A 16,901-nucleotide genomic window follows, 5' to 3' on the forward strand; every position below is an offset into this window, starting at 1 on the left:
ACTCTCTCACTTTGTCCCAGCTTACCCTTCCCCCTCCCCGTGTCCTCAAGTACGTTCTCTACGTCTGCATCTTTATTCCTGTCTTGCCCCTAGGTTCTTCATGACCATTTTTTTTTTTTTAGATTCCATATATATATGTGTTAGCATACGGTATTTGTTTTTCTCTTTCTGACTTACTTCACTCTGTATGACAGACTCTAGGTCCATCCACCCCACTACAAGTAACTCAATTTCATTTCTTTTTATGGCTGAGTAATATTCCATTGTATATATGTGCCACATCTTCTTTATCCATTCATCTGTCGATGGACACTTGGGTTGCTTCCATGTCCTGGCTATTGTAAATAGAGCTGCAATGCACATTGTGGTACATGACTCTTTTTGAATTATGGTTTTCTCAGGGGATATGCCCAGTAGTGGGATTGCTGGGTCATATGGTAGTTCTATTTTTAGTTTCTTAAGGAACCTCCATGCTGTTCTCCATAGTGGGTGTATCAATTCACATTCCCACCAACAGTGCAAGAGGGTTCCCTTTTCTCCACACCCTCTCCAGCATTTATTGTTTGTAGATTTTTTGATGATGGCCATTCTGAACGGTGTGAGATGATACCTCATTGTAGTTTTGATTTGCATTTCTCTAATGATTAGTGATGTTGAGCATTCTTTCATGTGTTTGTTGGCAGTCTGTATATCTTCTTTGGAGAAATGTCTATTTAGGTCTTCTGCCCATTTTTGGATTGGGTTGTTTGTTTTTTTGATATTGAGCTGCCTTGAGCTGCTTGTAAATTTTGGAGATTAATCCTTTGTCAGTTGCTTCATTTGCAAATATTTTTTCCCATTCTGAGGGTGCTTTTCATCTTGTTTATGGTTTCCTTGGCTGTGCAAAAGCTTCTAAGTTTCATTAAGTCCCATTTGTTTATTTTTGTTTTTATTTCCATTCCTCTAGGAGGTGGGTCAAAAGGATCTTGCTGTGATTTATGTCATAGAGTGTTCTGCCTATGTTTTCCTCTAAGAGTTTGATAGTGTCTGGCCTTACATTTAGGTCTTTAATCCATTTTGAGTTTATTTTTGTGTATGGTGTTAGGGAGTGTTCTAATTTCATTCTTTTACATGTAGCTGTCCAGTTTTGCCAGCACCACTTATTGAAGAGGCTGTCTTTTCTCCATTGTATATTCTTGCCTCCTTTATCAAAAATAAGGTGACCATATATGTGTGGGTTTATTTCTGGGCTTTCTATCCTGTTCCATTGATCTATATTTCTGTTTTTGTGCCAGTACCATACTGTCTTGATTACTGTAGCCTTGTAGTGTAGTTTGAAGTCAGGGAGCCTGATTCCTCCAGCTCCGTTTTTCTTTCTCAAGATTGTTTTCGCTATTCAGGGTCTTTTGTGTTTCCATACAAATTGTGAAATTTTTTGTTCTAGTTCTGTGAAAAATGCCAGTGGTAGTTTGATACGGATTGCGTTGAATCTGTAGATTGCTTTGGGTAGTAGTCATTTTTACAATGTTGATTCTTCCAATCCAAGAACATGATATATCTCTCCATCTATTTGTATCATCTTTAATTTCTTTCATCAGTGTCTTATAATTTTCTGCACACAGGTCTTTTGTCTCCTTAGGTAGGTTTATTCCTAGGTATTTTATTCTTTTTGTTGCAATCGTAAAGGGGAGAGTTTTCTTAATTTCACTTTCAGATTTTTCATCCTTAGTGTATAGGAATGCAAGAGATTTCTGTGCATTAATTTTGTATCCTGCTACTTTACCAAATTCCTTGATTAGCTCTAGTAGTTTTCTGGTAGCTTCTTTAGGATTCTCTATGTATAGTATCATGTCATCTGCAAACACTGACAGCTTTACTTCTTCTTTTCCGATTTGGATTCCTTTTATTTCTTTTTCTTCTCTGATTGCTGTGGCTAAAACTTCCAAAACTATGTTGAATAATAGTGGTGAGAGTGGGCAACCTTGTCTTTTTCCTGATCTTAGTTGAAATGCTTTCAGTTTTTCACCATTGAGGACGATGTTGGCTGTGGGTTTGTCATATATGGCCTTTTATTATGTTGAGGTAAGTTCTGTCTATACCTACTTTCTGGAGGGTTTTTATCATAAATGGGTGTTGAATTTTGTCGAAAGCTTTCTCTGCATCTATTGAGATGATCATATGGTTTTTCTCCTTCAGTTTGTTAATATGGTGTATCGCGTTGATTGATTTGCGTATGTTGAAGAATCCTTGCATTCCTGGGATAAACCCCACTTGATCATGGTGTATGATCCTTTTAATGTGTTGTTGGATTCTGTTTGCTGGTATTTTGTTGAGGATATTTGCATCTATGTTCATCAGTGATATTGGCCTGTAGTTTTCTTTCCTTGCGACATGTTTGTCTGGTTTTGGTATCAGGGTGATGGTGGCCTCGTAGAATGAGTTGGGGAGTGTTCCTCCCTCTGCTATATTTTGGAAGAGTTTGAGAAGGATAGGTGTTAGCTCTTCTCTAAATGTTTGATAGAATTCGCCTCTGAAGCCATCTGGTCTTGGGCTTTTATTTGTTGGAAGATGTTTAATCACATTTTCAGTTTCAGTGCTTGTGATTGGTCAGTTCGTATTTTCTACTTCTTCTGGTTCAGTCTCGGAAGGTTGTGCATTTCGAAGAATGTGTCCATTTCTTCCAGGTTGTCCATTTTTGCTGGGAGTTAATTTATTGTCAAGCGACACTACCTGGCGGGGATTCTTACTCATTCCCTCCCTCCGCAGGCCCCCCTATGCGCGGTTACTTTGCGTTTGTCTAACAGACGATATTCACTTCGGCCCCTGGTCTCTGCACGTTTTCCTTCTACTTGCACCTAACCTGCCTTTACCCCTCTCAGATTTTCAGCGGAAATCTCACCTCCTCAGAGAGGTGTATTTAGTTGTCTCCTGTCTCTCCCATTAGCTGAGTGAGTCAGGAGGGTAGGAACCGTGTCCATTTTGTGTACCCCTCTATACCCAGGGTTTAGCACCATGCCTGAGATGTAGTTAGAACTCAGTCGGTACACAGTCTTGAAGAAACATAGGGGAATCTCTGTGTAATGTTTCTTCAGGTGTGAAGAGCTACTTCATAATTTACATTTAAAAATCTCCAGTGCTTAACGATTCTACAGACATTCAATTTCTTGATGAAACAGTATCAATATACTTTTTAGAAAAACTTTTAATTCTATATTGGAATATAGTTGATTAACAACATTGTGTTAGTTTCCGGTATACAGCAAAGGGATTTTGAAAGGGAGCCCTTCTCCTGAAGATATAAATACAAATATAGCAGCACTAATTTTAAGGAAACACTTCAGTATCTGACAAGTCTATAGACCACAGGAGAGTTTGCACAAACGTTAGCAAATCACTGCTTCTAAAAATGTAATAACGGGAGTCAGAGATTTGTCAAACAAGATTAGTATTAATGTTATTCTTCTCAAGTAAAATATAGGTCTGTCAAGACAAATAATATTTTAAGTTAAAGTATCATCAAATATCCACCTTTGTTTTGTGCGGTTTCCACAACTTTAGCCGGTTGTGTCTATACTAGTTTTCTTACTGAATTTTTTAATCAACACACTTTTAAAAATCTTAAGTAAATACATTTATTACACATGAATAAAAAAATTGAGAGCTGCCTGCAACATTTTGCTGCTGACAGCTGACATATTTTGAGAAACATGAGCTTGACTTGCTGGTCCCTGCAGAAGATAGGGTTTGGTTACATGGCATACATGCTATTAAGGTTGCCAAGGACAGAACACACCTCATGTTGAGCTTAAGTTGTAGAGTATAATCAATACCACAGTAGAATTAGAATTATTCAGATGGGGGACACATAGCTTTGAAATTTAAAGAAAAATAATTTTTTTTACAAAATTCCTGTATACACTAATGAAAGTAAGATGTGTATAATTTTAAAGTAAATTGTGGTATTCTTTTACTCCTCATTTGTGGTTAGCTTTGAGTATATTCTGCTTACTGACTAAATTTCCTTTTTAGATAGGTATATAAACATCATGTGCCTGAGCTCACTTTGTGTTCTTATTTTAAGAAACTTGTGCGGTTCCTGTTCTGCTTTTAAATACCTCTCAGCTGTAGCCATAAATCTCACATTATAGCAGATTAAGAAAATATCATGGGGGAATAACTAACTTTACGACACCAAAAATAGGTGTTGGGAGTTGGTAATGACTACTGTGTCCTCATTAGCATAAATGTAGTTATATATATGTAGTTGTTTCTAGGTACACATATAAGAGATAGGTAAAAGTTGTTGAAAACTTGAAATTTCAAATATCGCTATTAAGATGAAAAAAACATAATATTTATTAAGCTATTTATTAAGCTCTAATTATATACCAGGCACTATGCTAAACACTTTATCTGTTATTTCATTTAATTGTCTCAAAAACCAGAAGGGAGATAAGGAACTGAGATAAGGAACAGCCAGTAAGTTGGGCAGGTGAAATTGACATACACCTGTTGTATTCCAGAGCCCGAGCTCTGTACACTTTCAATTTCAGATTCTAAAAACCATCTTTCACCAAGTCCTCCCAGCATTCCGCATAATGGCAAGGATCTAATAGATAAATTGACTACTGACTGATCTAGTAGATGCGGATCTAATAGATAAACTGACCACTGCTGACTGATATAGTAGATGTGGAAAACATCCTCCTGGTTTCTTTCACATCAAGGCTTTTGCACATCCTTCAAACTCTGGTCTCCTAAAGGTAGAAATAATATTGACCTCACTGTGAAAATAATCAGGCAACAGTTAGTACCATAAACTCTCACTAATGATTACCTAGAATTACACGATAGCGAGCAAAGTCACATAGTAACATACTTTGGATGCCAGCTGAAGCATACATCCACAGCTACTGGTGCTTCCGGTGTGCTTGCCAAGTGAAACGATGTTATCATTCCAGGCACATGGGCACCCAGGCCTAGCTGATGGAGTGCAGTGCAAATCACATCAAGGTCAGGGGTTTGATTTCCTTATAGGCTAGTTAGCTGCCCACCGTCAGAGACAGAGCATGGGCTCAGTGCCAGCCGGTTGCATGGTATGTTTGGGTGGATATAGTAATTAGAGAAAAGCATGACTAACATCCACATCTAGGAGAGATGCCTGAGACTGAAGCTAATAAGAATCCACATAAAATGTCTAAAATAGACTGGATACAGGAAAGTTTTTCAGAGCATCACAATCTGTCTTGTGATGTAAAGGACAAGTATCTCAATACATATTGTTAGGAAATTCCAATGGAAGAAATCTACAAATGTGGGTGTTATGACAGAGGACATGCACAATACATACATTCATTTAATTTATATAAGTTCTTTTTATATAAATACTTTATATTAAAATACTGTAAGTAAGTTACTTTTGGATTATATATTCCTTATTGTATCATGTTTTACTAAACATTATATATATTTTACTGAATATTGTTTTAAGAAACCCACTTATACTCTAACTTGTAGGCTGTTTATGGAATTTTTAAGAGTACTCTGACTATACATAATTTTTGCCTTATGCATTAACTTTAGAATCAACCTACAAGTAAGTGGTGACTCTAGAGCACAAAAGTAGAGAGATAGATGTTGTAATAACAACCAGAGTAAGAAGGGGCTTTTCGTGGATCTGGATATGTTATAATTTAAAAACATTTGCAGACTGTCTGAAACATATCTAAGAGCAAAGATGCCCTAATTATAGACATATGGTCACGGTTCTTTATACAAAAACATGCAGAGAAAAGGGAAAGGTAATTTATTAACCAATAATGGCTTGAGAGACATGTATTACTTTAAAATGCATCCACCAAAAATCCATTTGCAGTATAATTTGGCTTCCTAACTTTCAGAGTCTACGTAGCAGAAAGAAGGAGGCTTCCTCTCTACATTGAACCACTGCAGGTCACTCAGGCAGTAACTGTCATCTGACTTGTGTGTGCCCTTGTCCAAGACCTCGCCACCAGGTTATGAGCCTGTTAAAAGACCAAGTGCTTTTCACCTCTGTATTCACTGTGGTGCCTCAGCTGAGAGTAGCGGGAACTCAGAAACATCAGATGAATTTTTCTGGTTCTTGGATCAGGTCGCTTTCTCATGGCAAATTAAAAAGTGATTTACTCGTCTGTAAATCAATCTCTTGTGAGTTTGGTTAACACAAATTAATTTCCCAGAGTTTGATTCCCTTGGGTGAAGTGATAAAATTAGATTTCAGTGGAATGTACATAGAGCAGGAGGGTACAGGGGACAAAGTTTCTAATAAATTCCTGGAAATGAACGGTATGTTTCTCCAGTGCATATCAATGGGATTTCATGATAAGCTAACCCTCTTTCTGTGCCACATCCTCTGATGTTTTTTCCCATCTCATGATGTTCAAATAGGAATAAGGGTGTAGATTTCTTTTTATTTTTGCCCTTTATTTTTATAGAAAGACATAACTCTCCACTTCTTGAATGGTTTTAAAGGTATATAAATATATTAAAGGAAGAAAATATAATCTCTTCATAGAATCTAGAGGTTTAAACAATTAGAACGATAAACGGACAAACATAATAATTTTATTTAGCAATCCCTAAAGGCAAGAGGCAGCAAATTCCATCTTGAAAGTCCCAGCAAATCTGTGATCAGTATCCTGTGGGTGTAGTTAGCAGTCTGGTGTTTTGAGAAGGAAAATAATGGTTTTTAACTGGCTCATTTCTGAGTTACATCCTGAAAGGAGAGGAATGAACTTAGAGCCAATATTAACAGGTGGTAATTAAATTATGGGTTCTGCATGCTTAATGTCCTAGACTAAGGCAAGATGAGACAACTGAGGCCATTAACTTTAATAATTGGAATCGGTATCTCTCTTAAGTAGTATTTTATAGCACATTAACAATGGCTGATTAGTATTAAATCAGAAAACAAACTGTTTTCTTACTAAAGCATGTTTTACTAATGCAGATTCATACCTATACATTTAAATGTGAAGTATAATTTATAGGAGGCAATGTCTTTTACAAAGGTAAAAAGAAAGATAAATGTAAAACGTTTGTCAAATTTTAAAGTCAGTATCTCTTGACGACCCATGATTGGCTACCTTTAATTATAAAGAACTGGGAACAAGAAAAATGTAAACATTTAATTTTATTATTAAAGCTGAAAAATTCCCAGTTGAAATGTTTATTCTTTTCTGAAGATTTTATGCCATCTGCCTTAATGTTTTAAATACTAGATGGTTATTCCACATTAATTATATAGCAGTGCTGTAGGCATCATGTACAAATTACATCATACTAATGACACTCCTCTTTCCAAAGGGTTTTTTGTTTTGTTTTTAAGAACATTTAATGAACATTTGCATTTGTAATACTTTCAAACATAACTATTACCACATTGATTTTGAAATACTTAATGTCATTTGCTTATATTTTGGGTTTTTGTTAAACAATCCCAACCTCCCCTGAGAGGTCCATTTTGTTGTGACTCGAGTGAACATATAATTTATCTGCCAAACTTTTGGGGAGTGAAAGGGGATGCTGTTATTAAAAATAAATATGCCAGGACAACAGGTGTAAACCAGGATATATATCACCCAGTGCAGTAGTAGACTATTACAATATTATAGTAGAATAGTCTCTGAATTATTATACTCCCTATTCACCAAATGCATCTGTGGAGAAATGCTTTCAGGATCCCTGCTTGGGATAACTGGAATGCATGTTTCCCTGAGATCTGGGTCTCCCGCACCTCCAAGTCACTGGACGTGTTTTTGTTGTTGTTTTCACTTTGGTGCCTCGTGCCCAGCACATGAAGATGAAACGAGTGGAAGCTCAGGCCCCAGACTAGGATAGGAATGTGCTGGAATTATGCAAAGGGTGTGGGGGGGGGTCGGAAATGAAGGGAATTGCGGGCTGAACACAGGGAAGCTGGGCTTTCCTTCCTGTTTAAACTCCAAGGGAGAGTCTCTTATGGGATTGCCAGAATTTGAGCCATTTCCGCCAATCTGGTGTTTTACTGAGTACCCGCTTAGAGAAAGACAACGGCCATTCATAAGATACTACCGATAAGGGATTAATATCCGACACATACAAACAGCTCACACAGCTCAACGTCAGAAAAACAAACAACCTGATTAACAAATAGGCAGAAGAACTTAATAGACATTTTTCCAAAGAAGAAATGCAGATGGCCAACAGGCCATATGAAAAGATGCTCTACATCCTTAATCACCAGGGAGATGCAAATCAAAGCCACAAGGAGATATCACCTCACAGCTGTCAGAATGACTATTATCAAAAAGAACACAGATAAGTGTTGGTGAGATTGTGGAGAAAAAAGAACCCTTGTGCACTGTTGGTGGGAATGTAAATTGGTGCAGCCACTGTGGAGAACAGTAGTGAGGTTCCTCAAAAAACTAAAAATAGAACTACCTTATGACCCAGTAATTCCACTCCTGGGTATATATCCAAAACAAAACAAAAACAAAAACACTAATTCAGAAAGAGACATGCACCCCCATTGTTCATAGCAGCACTATTTACAATAGGCAAGATATAGAAGCAACCTAAATGTCCATCAGTAGATGAATGGAAGAAGATGTGGTATATATGTACAATGGAATTGTTACTCAGCCATAGAAAAGAATGAAATAATGCCATTTGCAGCAACATGGATGGACCTAGAGATTATCATACTAAGTGAAGTAAGTCAGAAAGACAAATACTGTGTGATATCACTTATATGTGGGATCTAAAAAATACCACAAACTAGTGAATACAATAAAAAAGAAGCAGACTTACAGATAACAGAGAACAAACCAGTGATTACCAGCAGGGGGAGAGAGAAGTGGGAAGGGGTAATATAGCAGTGGGGAGTAAGAGGTACAAATTATTAGATATAAAATAAGCTACAAGGATATATACAACACAGGGAATATAACCAATATTTTATAATAACTGTAAATGGAGCATAACCTTTAAAAATTGTGAACACTATATTGTACACCAGTAACTTACATAATATTGTACATCAACTGTACTTCAGTAAAAATAAATAAGTTAAAAGAAAAAAGAGAGACCATTCATAAGAGTGGTGAATGTTTAAGTTCACCAGGATTCTGGAAGGGGGGAAGGGACGGATCTGGGGTTTCAGCACCGCCCTCTTCAGTTCCCCTGTTCTCCCCCATTCTGCTGCTGGAGACTGTGTTTTGAATCAGAAGGGGTCAACATTGATAGGATTGAAGGGACAAGGAAAGGGGGCAGGTCAGGCAAGAGGGGAAGGCGAGGGAATTGGGAGAACAGTAGTGGATTTGGCCCCAGGCACAACAGGTTCTAGAATTTTAAAGTGGGGGAGAGAGAGGAAGTGCTTCGGCTGAGAAGCCTGTGTGCATGGCGAGCTGCAGGTAGGACAGTCACAGAGATGCCCCTCTGTCTGGACATATAACCTATAATTAATCTATACCTGTCTGAGTCATATATATTTTAGACAGGTCTGTAATCTTCTCAGAAAAATAACAGCATGAGTAGACTTGCTCAGTTTTTCTCTTGTTCCAGTGATTTCACAGCAATACTTCTTTGCTCCCAGAAAAAAAGAAAGGTCTTGTAGCTCCACATTATCTTTAAATGTGCTTTTATTGTGTGCTTACCTGCACTACGGTCGTTCAGTGTACAGACCCCATGGTGCATGTACGATCTTTAAAATGGGGGAAACCATGTAAGGAAGTTAAATTAGGAAAAAAAGAAAAAAATCAAAACAGAGTACAAATAGCAAGGTTAAATTGAGTGCTGTTAACCCCCTGCCGGCACCAACTAACAGTGCAGAAGCAACAGTGGGAATCTGAAACAGAGGTTAGTGTTGGGAAATTTCAGCTCGTGACAGTTATAAATGAAATATATTGGCTAGTTTTTCTTCCTAGGGTATCCCTTTAAAGAAGAGTTCAAAGATGATACTCAGTGTATATCCAGTAGAAATAATAAAAGCTAAAATAATATCTTAGTCTGAAGTACCCATTAGAATTCAGGTGAGTTTTCCCCCGCCTTTAAAAAAGTAAGATGTAACTTACATAGAGCAAAATGTGTAAACGTTAAGTTTTATTTATACATCATACAGCTCAGTGACTTTTAAGATAGGAATAAACCCATGTCATCAGCAATAAGATCAAAGTTCTGAACATTATCACCATGCCAGAAAGTTCTCTCATGCCTCTGAAAACCATGTCTGTTATTATTCAGAAGTTTGATTCTCTAGTTATTCTCAATTCGCCTCCAGTTCTATGTGAACGACCATATCAGTTTCACAGTCACAGGCTTGTTGCCTGTAGTTGCAACAAGCAATTGCCTTCTCTCCGCAGCGTGTTTCCAGAACACTTCTCTTCTGCTGTTGGCCTTATTCTCTCATATCCAGTTAAATGGAAAACAGCTCTTATTTTATGGATAAGTAGGTAATTCAATATCAGTGACGTAGTTGCCTTAGCAGAAAACTTGCTACTTTGAGAATATGGGTAATTGAGGAAATCTGAGAACAAATCAGTGACATTGAATGACAAATATAAAATATCCATAATACTGTATGTAGTAGGGTATAGGTATTTAACATCGTAAAACACCGTTCATTAAAAATATGTTCATAACTGGTTGTAGATTTCATCACATAGAAAAAGTGCTAGCCACACTCTAATTTAATAACTAGTACATCTTTTGAAAACTTAAAATTTTATAAGCAGTAGCCACATTGATTCTTCTTCTCTGCTTTCCCTTCTCCTCTCTTCCCTTTTTATGAGAAAGTTGCACTCAGGAAGTGTTTGTTTGCCTGGGCATCCTCCTCCTGGCATCTTCCACTGGAGGTGTTCTTTGGTTGTCTTCACCTCTTTTTCTTCCCATTTCCAGAACTCAGCAACATCTTTTCTCTCTCTATTCAAATGAATCCAGTAGTTCCACCTCCACCACTGGTGGAGCTTAGGATTTCCTCATCCTACAACCCCGGTCCTTAAATATCAAAATGCCGTTCTCACAGCTCCTTGTTTTCTCACCATATCACAGAGCACACCTATCCATTCTTCCTTTCACACCCTTCCTAGGAAAATATAGTACCCATTTATGTAGAAGGCTTTTAACTATCATGAATTTGGTTCTATCCTATTTCCTGGAATACTTTCTATAGAAAGGCTACATATAAAAAACCAGGGCATTCTGTGCCTAGATTCCCGTGTGGGGTTTACTTTGTTTTAAATTTAGTCAGTGCTTCTTTAATCATCTCAGGGAACACTATTGTCTATAGGCAATCCATTTCCACATTTTGTGTGTTGATGATTAGCTGCTGGGTAGTAGGGCCAGGTGCCCACTGCCCTCAGGGGGAGCACAGCCTCACTGGAGTGAGTGCCACAGGAAGGGCCTTGATAGCGATTCAGGACAGGGACAAACTTAGGACAAAGACAGGAAAGGAAATCTGGCAGGAAAGTCATATAGAACTGAGAAAAGACAAAAAGTTGTACAAAGAATGTAGACAGGTTAAGAGAAAAAATTAACGATGCAGGGTCATTAGGTTCACTGAAACAAAGCAAAAGCAAAGCAAAACAAACCCTGCTTTTTGAAAACTAAAAATAGAATTACCATATGATCCAGCAATCCCATTCCTGGGCATATATCCAGAAAAAACTATAATTCAAAAGGATACGTGCACCCCTATGTTCATAGCAGCACCATTCACAATAGGCAAGACATGGAAACAACCTAAGTGTCCATCAACAGAGGAATGGATAAAGAAGATGTGGTACATATATACAACGGAATATTACCTAGCCATAAAAAAGAATGAAATAATGCCATTTGCAGCAACATGGATGGACCTAGAGATTATCATACTAAGTGAAGTAAGTCAGACAAAGACAAATACTATATGATATCACTTATATGTAGAATCTAAAATATGACACAAATGAACCTATCTATGAAACTGAAACTGAATCACGGACAAAGAGAACAGACGTGGTTGCCAGGGGTGGGGGTTGGGGGAGGGATGGAGTGGGAGGTTGGGATTAGCAGATGCAAACTATTATGTAAAGAATGGATAAACAACAAGGTCGTACTGTATAGCACAGGGAACTATATTCAATATCCTGTGATAAACCATAGTGAAAAGAATATGAAAAAGAATGTGTGTATATATATATATATATATATATATATGTATAATTGAATCACTTTGCTGTAGAGCAGAAATTAACACAACATTGTAAATCAAGTATACTTCAATAAAAAATTTTAAAAATTAAAAAAAACCCTGCTTTTGGTTAAAGAAAAAAAAGATGGGGAAACAAAGCATGGAAGAGAGCAGAAACATGTTCTGGGGACTGAGTTGACAGAGCTTTTGAGAAATTTTCACAGGTCTAAAACGGTAATTAACAATGGAAAGAGCTTGTATTTTCCACTTGAGGCTACGTGAGGCTATTAGTATCTAAAGAGGCAACAGATATAAAATATCTAAGAGATTTGGGAGGATTGTTTTCCTCATTAAACTTTGTTTTAATGGGTCTCAAAATTCTGTGACAGACTTTTGGTCAGGTTGTTTCCGTTAGAAAGTACTGACTTAAAAAAGTAATAACTTAAAACCGCCACATTCACAAACAAATGGTCCACAAAACACTCTCCTTTCCTTCTGAAAGCTTAATGATGAACTGTAATCATTAACCACTCTTTTACTGTTAAACATAAATGGCCAGTTGAGAGAAACAGCTCTGAGACTGTTCTTCCACCACTGATTAAGACTAGGGTGGCAAGTATTAGGGATAATATTCACTTAGCCTTCTGAGCTCTCTGGGCAGACTTGATGACCTTGCCAGCTCCAGCTGCCTTCTTGTCCACTGCTTTGATGGCACCCACAGCAGCCGTTTGTCACATGTTACAAACAGCAGAATGACCCAGAGGAGGGTATTTAGAGAAGCTGTCAACACACGTGGGCGTGCCAGGAACCATGTCAACCACAGCAGCATCACCAGATTTCCAGGATTTAGGGCCATCTTCCAGCTTCTTCCCTGAACGGCGATCAGGCTTCTCCTTCAGCTCAGTAAACTTGCAGGCGGGGTGAGCTGTGTGACAGTCGTGCACAGATGCACGGCCAGCACTGATTTGCCCTGCATGGCTCAGGATGATTCCCTGAGCCATGAAGCCACCTGCTTCCATTGGTGGGTTCTTTTGCTGTTAACAGCCATGTTGCCGCTGTTGCCGTGATGAACATCTTTGCCGGACAGGTTCTTGACATTGAAGCCCACGTTGTCCCCAGGAAGAGCTTCACTCAAAGCTTCATGGTGCATTTCAGCAGACTTTGTTTCAGTTGCAAGGTTGGCTGGAGCCAAGGTGGCCACCACGCTGGATTTGAAAACACAAGCCTCCATGGGGACAGTACCACCTTTGCCACCAATTTTGTAGACGTCCTGGAGGGGCAGACGCAGGGCGTGTCAGTTGGATGCGTTGGTGGCAGGATGCAGTCCAGAGCTTCAAGGATTGTGGTTCCACTGGCATTCCTATCTTTACCAGTGAGTTCCCATCCCTTGAACCAAGGCGTGTTAGCAGTTGGCTCTAGCATGTTGTCCCCATTCCAATCAGAACTTGGCACAAATGCTGCTGTGTCAGGGTTGGAGCCTGTTTTCCTGATGTAGGTGCTGACTTCCTTAATGAGTTCCTTGTTTTTCTTCTGGCTGCAGGGTGGCTCAGTGGGGTCCATTTCGTTAACACTAACAACTGGTTGTTTCATGCCCAGTGTGTAAGCCAGAGGAGCACGCTCACAGGTCTGCCCATTCACCTTCTTCACATTCACCAGTGCCTGCGTCAGCAATGAGAACAGCACAGTCAGCCTGAGATGGGCCTGCCCGCATGTTTTCGATAGTCCCTGTGTCCTGAGGCATCAGTGATGCTCCCATCACACTTGCTGCTCTTGGATTTCCACAGGGAGATATCGGTGGTCATGCTGCACTCGTATTCAGCTCTCAGTTTATCCAAGACCCAAACATACTTGAAAGAGACCTTCCCCATCTCCAGCAGCCTGGTTCTCAAAATTTTCAGTGGTTCTTTCGTCAGTGCCATCACGTTTGTAGATCAGATGGCCGGTGGTGGTAGATTTGCCCAAATCTGTGTGTCCAGTGAAGATGCTGATAGGAGTTTTTTTCTTTCCCATTTTGGCTTAGATTTGTAGTGGTTTCTTATGACACCTGTTGTGGCAGTAAACCTCTTGCAAAAAAGTGAAAGGATTTTCTTTACGGTGATATAAAGTTAACCTAAAATTAATCTGAAATTCCCAGTGTAGAAGGTTGATTTAGGGATTAGGGGCCTAAATAAATACGACTGTAGCTGCAATTACACTAACTAGGCTAGAATTGCAAAAGATCAGTCCTCACGCTTTGTAAAAAGATCACTGGATGCAATGAAAGTGGAATTTCTCCCTTCTGTACGTTGCTACCCAAGTAGGCAACTCAAGGGACCTTAATGCCTGCCTCTAATGCAAGACAGACTGCATTCAGAGCAGAAAACCAGACCTGGTGGCTGGATGGCTGGCTTCAGCATTGAAGTTCCCACATTTCTAAGGGCATATGCCAAAAGTATGCTTAATGCCTCGGCAGGTTTGGTAGCTCATGGTGCTGGAGAAACAACCATAGTGCTAGTCTCTGGGGACATGTTATACCAAAACTAAGATGGTATGTACGTGAACTGATAATTCACAGGAATCTGACAGTTTTCAAGAGTGTAATCCCATTATTTTTCTTAGGAGAGAATGTAAGAAACCATAAGATCTCAGCCTGAAAGCTCAGTGACACCTTATGGCTCTATCTGTGAAATGTATCATTATTTGGTGATTCGTGCTAGAGGACAACAGTTTTTTTAAAAACCAAGGGAATAAAGCAATAACTTCTGAAGTTTTACTCATCTTAAGAGGCATTTTTCTAGGAATGCCGTTATTCCTGGGGCCACAGAGTTCTATGTGCCTGACCTAACAGGCTAATTTTAGACTCCTTCCTCCTCTACTGTTTGATGTTGAAGAGTCTTTTTTTTTTTAACAATAAAAACAGCATCTTTGACCAAAGGCCATGATCAAAGCTGCTCTTTGAATGAGAAATGAAACTTTCAAACAACTGAAAACTCACCATCTGAAATTCCAGATTCTGCAGTTATAAAAGAGTAAAATATCTGTATTTCCTCCTTCAACTCATGAATGTACCCAAGCTGAATCTTGTAATTCTAGAGTAGTGGGTAATAGAAAAATACACATTGTAAAATAACTACAATTCCAATGGCAATCACAAGTTCCATTAAATAGACACTTTTATCATCATAAGCTGTTAGTATTAGATTTACTTCATGAGGTCAGGTAGTTTTTCAAAACACTATTTTATGAGGTTTGTTTTAGAAAGCTAATTTCATTAATTCCACATCTTTCCTTCCCTTGTGAATCTTGAATCAGCTGAGACAGGGGTATGTATTTGTGGAATCTCTCTCAATAACAAACAGGAGCAAGAGACATTTTTGCCAGTTTCTTAATAGACAAAGTACATAAAAATCTAGAAATGTATTCCTACAACTGTGGACTGATCACGTTTTTATGAATTTCATATTATATGCACCAAAAACTGTATTTAAACTCTGAAGTGGATGCTTCTTTACACCAAGGAAAGACATTGTAGTGCAGAGCACAAACGTGAGGACTGGAATGGCTTGTCTTCAACTGTTACGACACTCCCCACCTGTGTGAACTTCCTCAGTTCCCTCCTCCATGAAGTCAGGATGACTGACACTAACCTTGCTGGGTTGTGGGAAGGATTACCCTGTATACTGCCACGTAGAGCGCCTGTGCAGAGTAGGAGCTTCACAAATGTCAGCTGTCACCACCATCATCATCTTTTTTCATCATCTAGCTGGTTTCTGTGTTAGGATTATCATTTTTATAAAGTGAGTTCCATACATAATGATATAAATAATTAAAAGAGGTTAAATGAAATGTTCTGTTAGGTGTTAAGAAATATACCATACCAGTTCCTACAATTAAAAAATACGAAAAAATACATAGGGAAACAAAAGCCATAACTAAATGAAAATACTAATGAAGTGATCACTGACAAAATTAGTCCTAACACAAACATTATTTCTGTTTAATACCAGTGTCTGTCTGTGTGCTCATCCTATCAAAGACTGGTTTCTCAACAAGTACAAGGCAAGTTCAATTAGATTATAAAGTGAAACTGGAAATTATTCAGATTTCATGAAATGAATTAAAATGATGACGAACTGCTGAGATCACATTCCAAGCCACCAATAAACGAGAAAGCCAACAAGGATGACAACAGAATAGTTCTAACGAGTGACTTGACTGTCAGAGGACTGAGAGAGGCCCTTGGAAAAATTGATGAAGCACCTTAATATTTTTTGTAAAAATGATGTGTTTATTATACTGTAAAAACCAAATATGCAGTAAAAAACTCCAATAATGTGTTGTCAGGCGTACAAAAAATCATGCCAATAAAACACTCGATTTTCACTATCCTTCTAATTAGAACACTGTTTCAGTTATAGTAGAGATTTTCTTAACTGAGTTAAAATCAGGTTACTTTTCTATTCTTTGGTTTATTCTTTCACAATTTATTCTGTTTTATCCTAGTTTTCAGTGATTGTACCTTAAGGAGCCTTTTCATGGAATTATCCTCAGAGAATAAGTATCTACTATATATGAAATAAAAGTTTGTATAAAAATTATTAAAAATTTTAAATTACATAAAGTGATACAGATGGTCCTCTGTATTACCATTGCTTAACGCTCAAATAGATGATTTTATATAAAGTGATTCTATGGTTATAGTATAAAGAATATCCAACCATATCTTCAATTTATAAAAAGGAATTTATTCCGAGGAGTT

At 38.1% G+C, this 16,901-nt stretch overlaps 1 protein-coding gene and 1 pseudogene across 2 annotated transcripts in view; one reads left to right on the forward strand and one right to left on the reverse strand.

Annotated features, from left to right (window-relative positions):
* The window catches only part of LOC115863453 (ubiquitin-conjugating enzyme E2 E2), a 352,617-nt gene that overhangs the window by 108,618 nt on the left and 227,098 nt on the right, over positions 1 to 16,901 (forward strand). The gene's annotated exons all lie outside the window — the stretch shown is intronic.
* LOC115863452 (elongation factor 1-alpha 1 pseudogene) lies at positions 12,796 to 14,173 on the reverse strand (annotated as a pseudogene).

Source organism: Globicephala melas, chromosome 4, assembly GCF_963455315.2.
Source record: "Globicephala melas chromosome 4, mGloMel1.2, whole genome shotgun sequence".
In the NCBI taxonomy this organism is placed as follows: Eukaryota; Metazoa; Chordata; class Mammalia; order Artiodactyla; family Delphinidae; genus Globicephala; species Globicephala melas.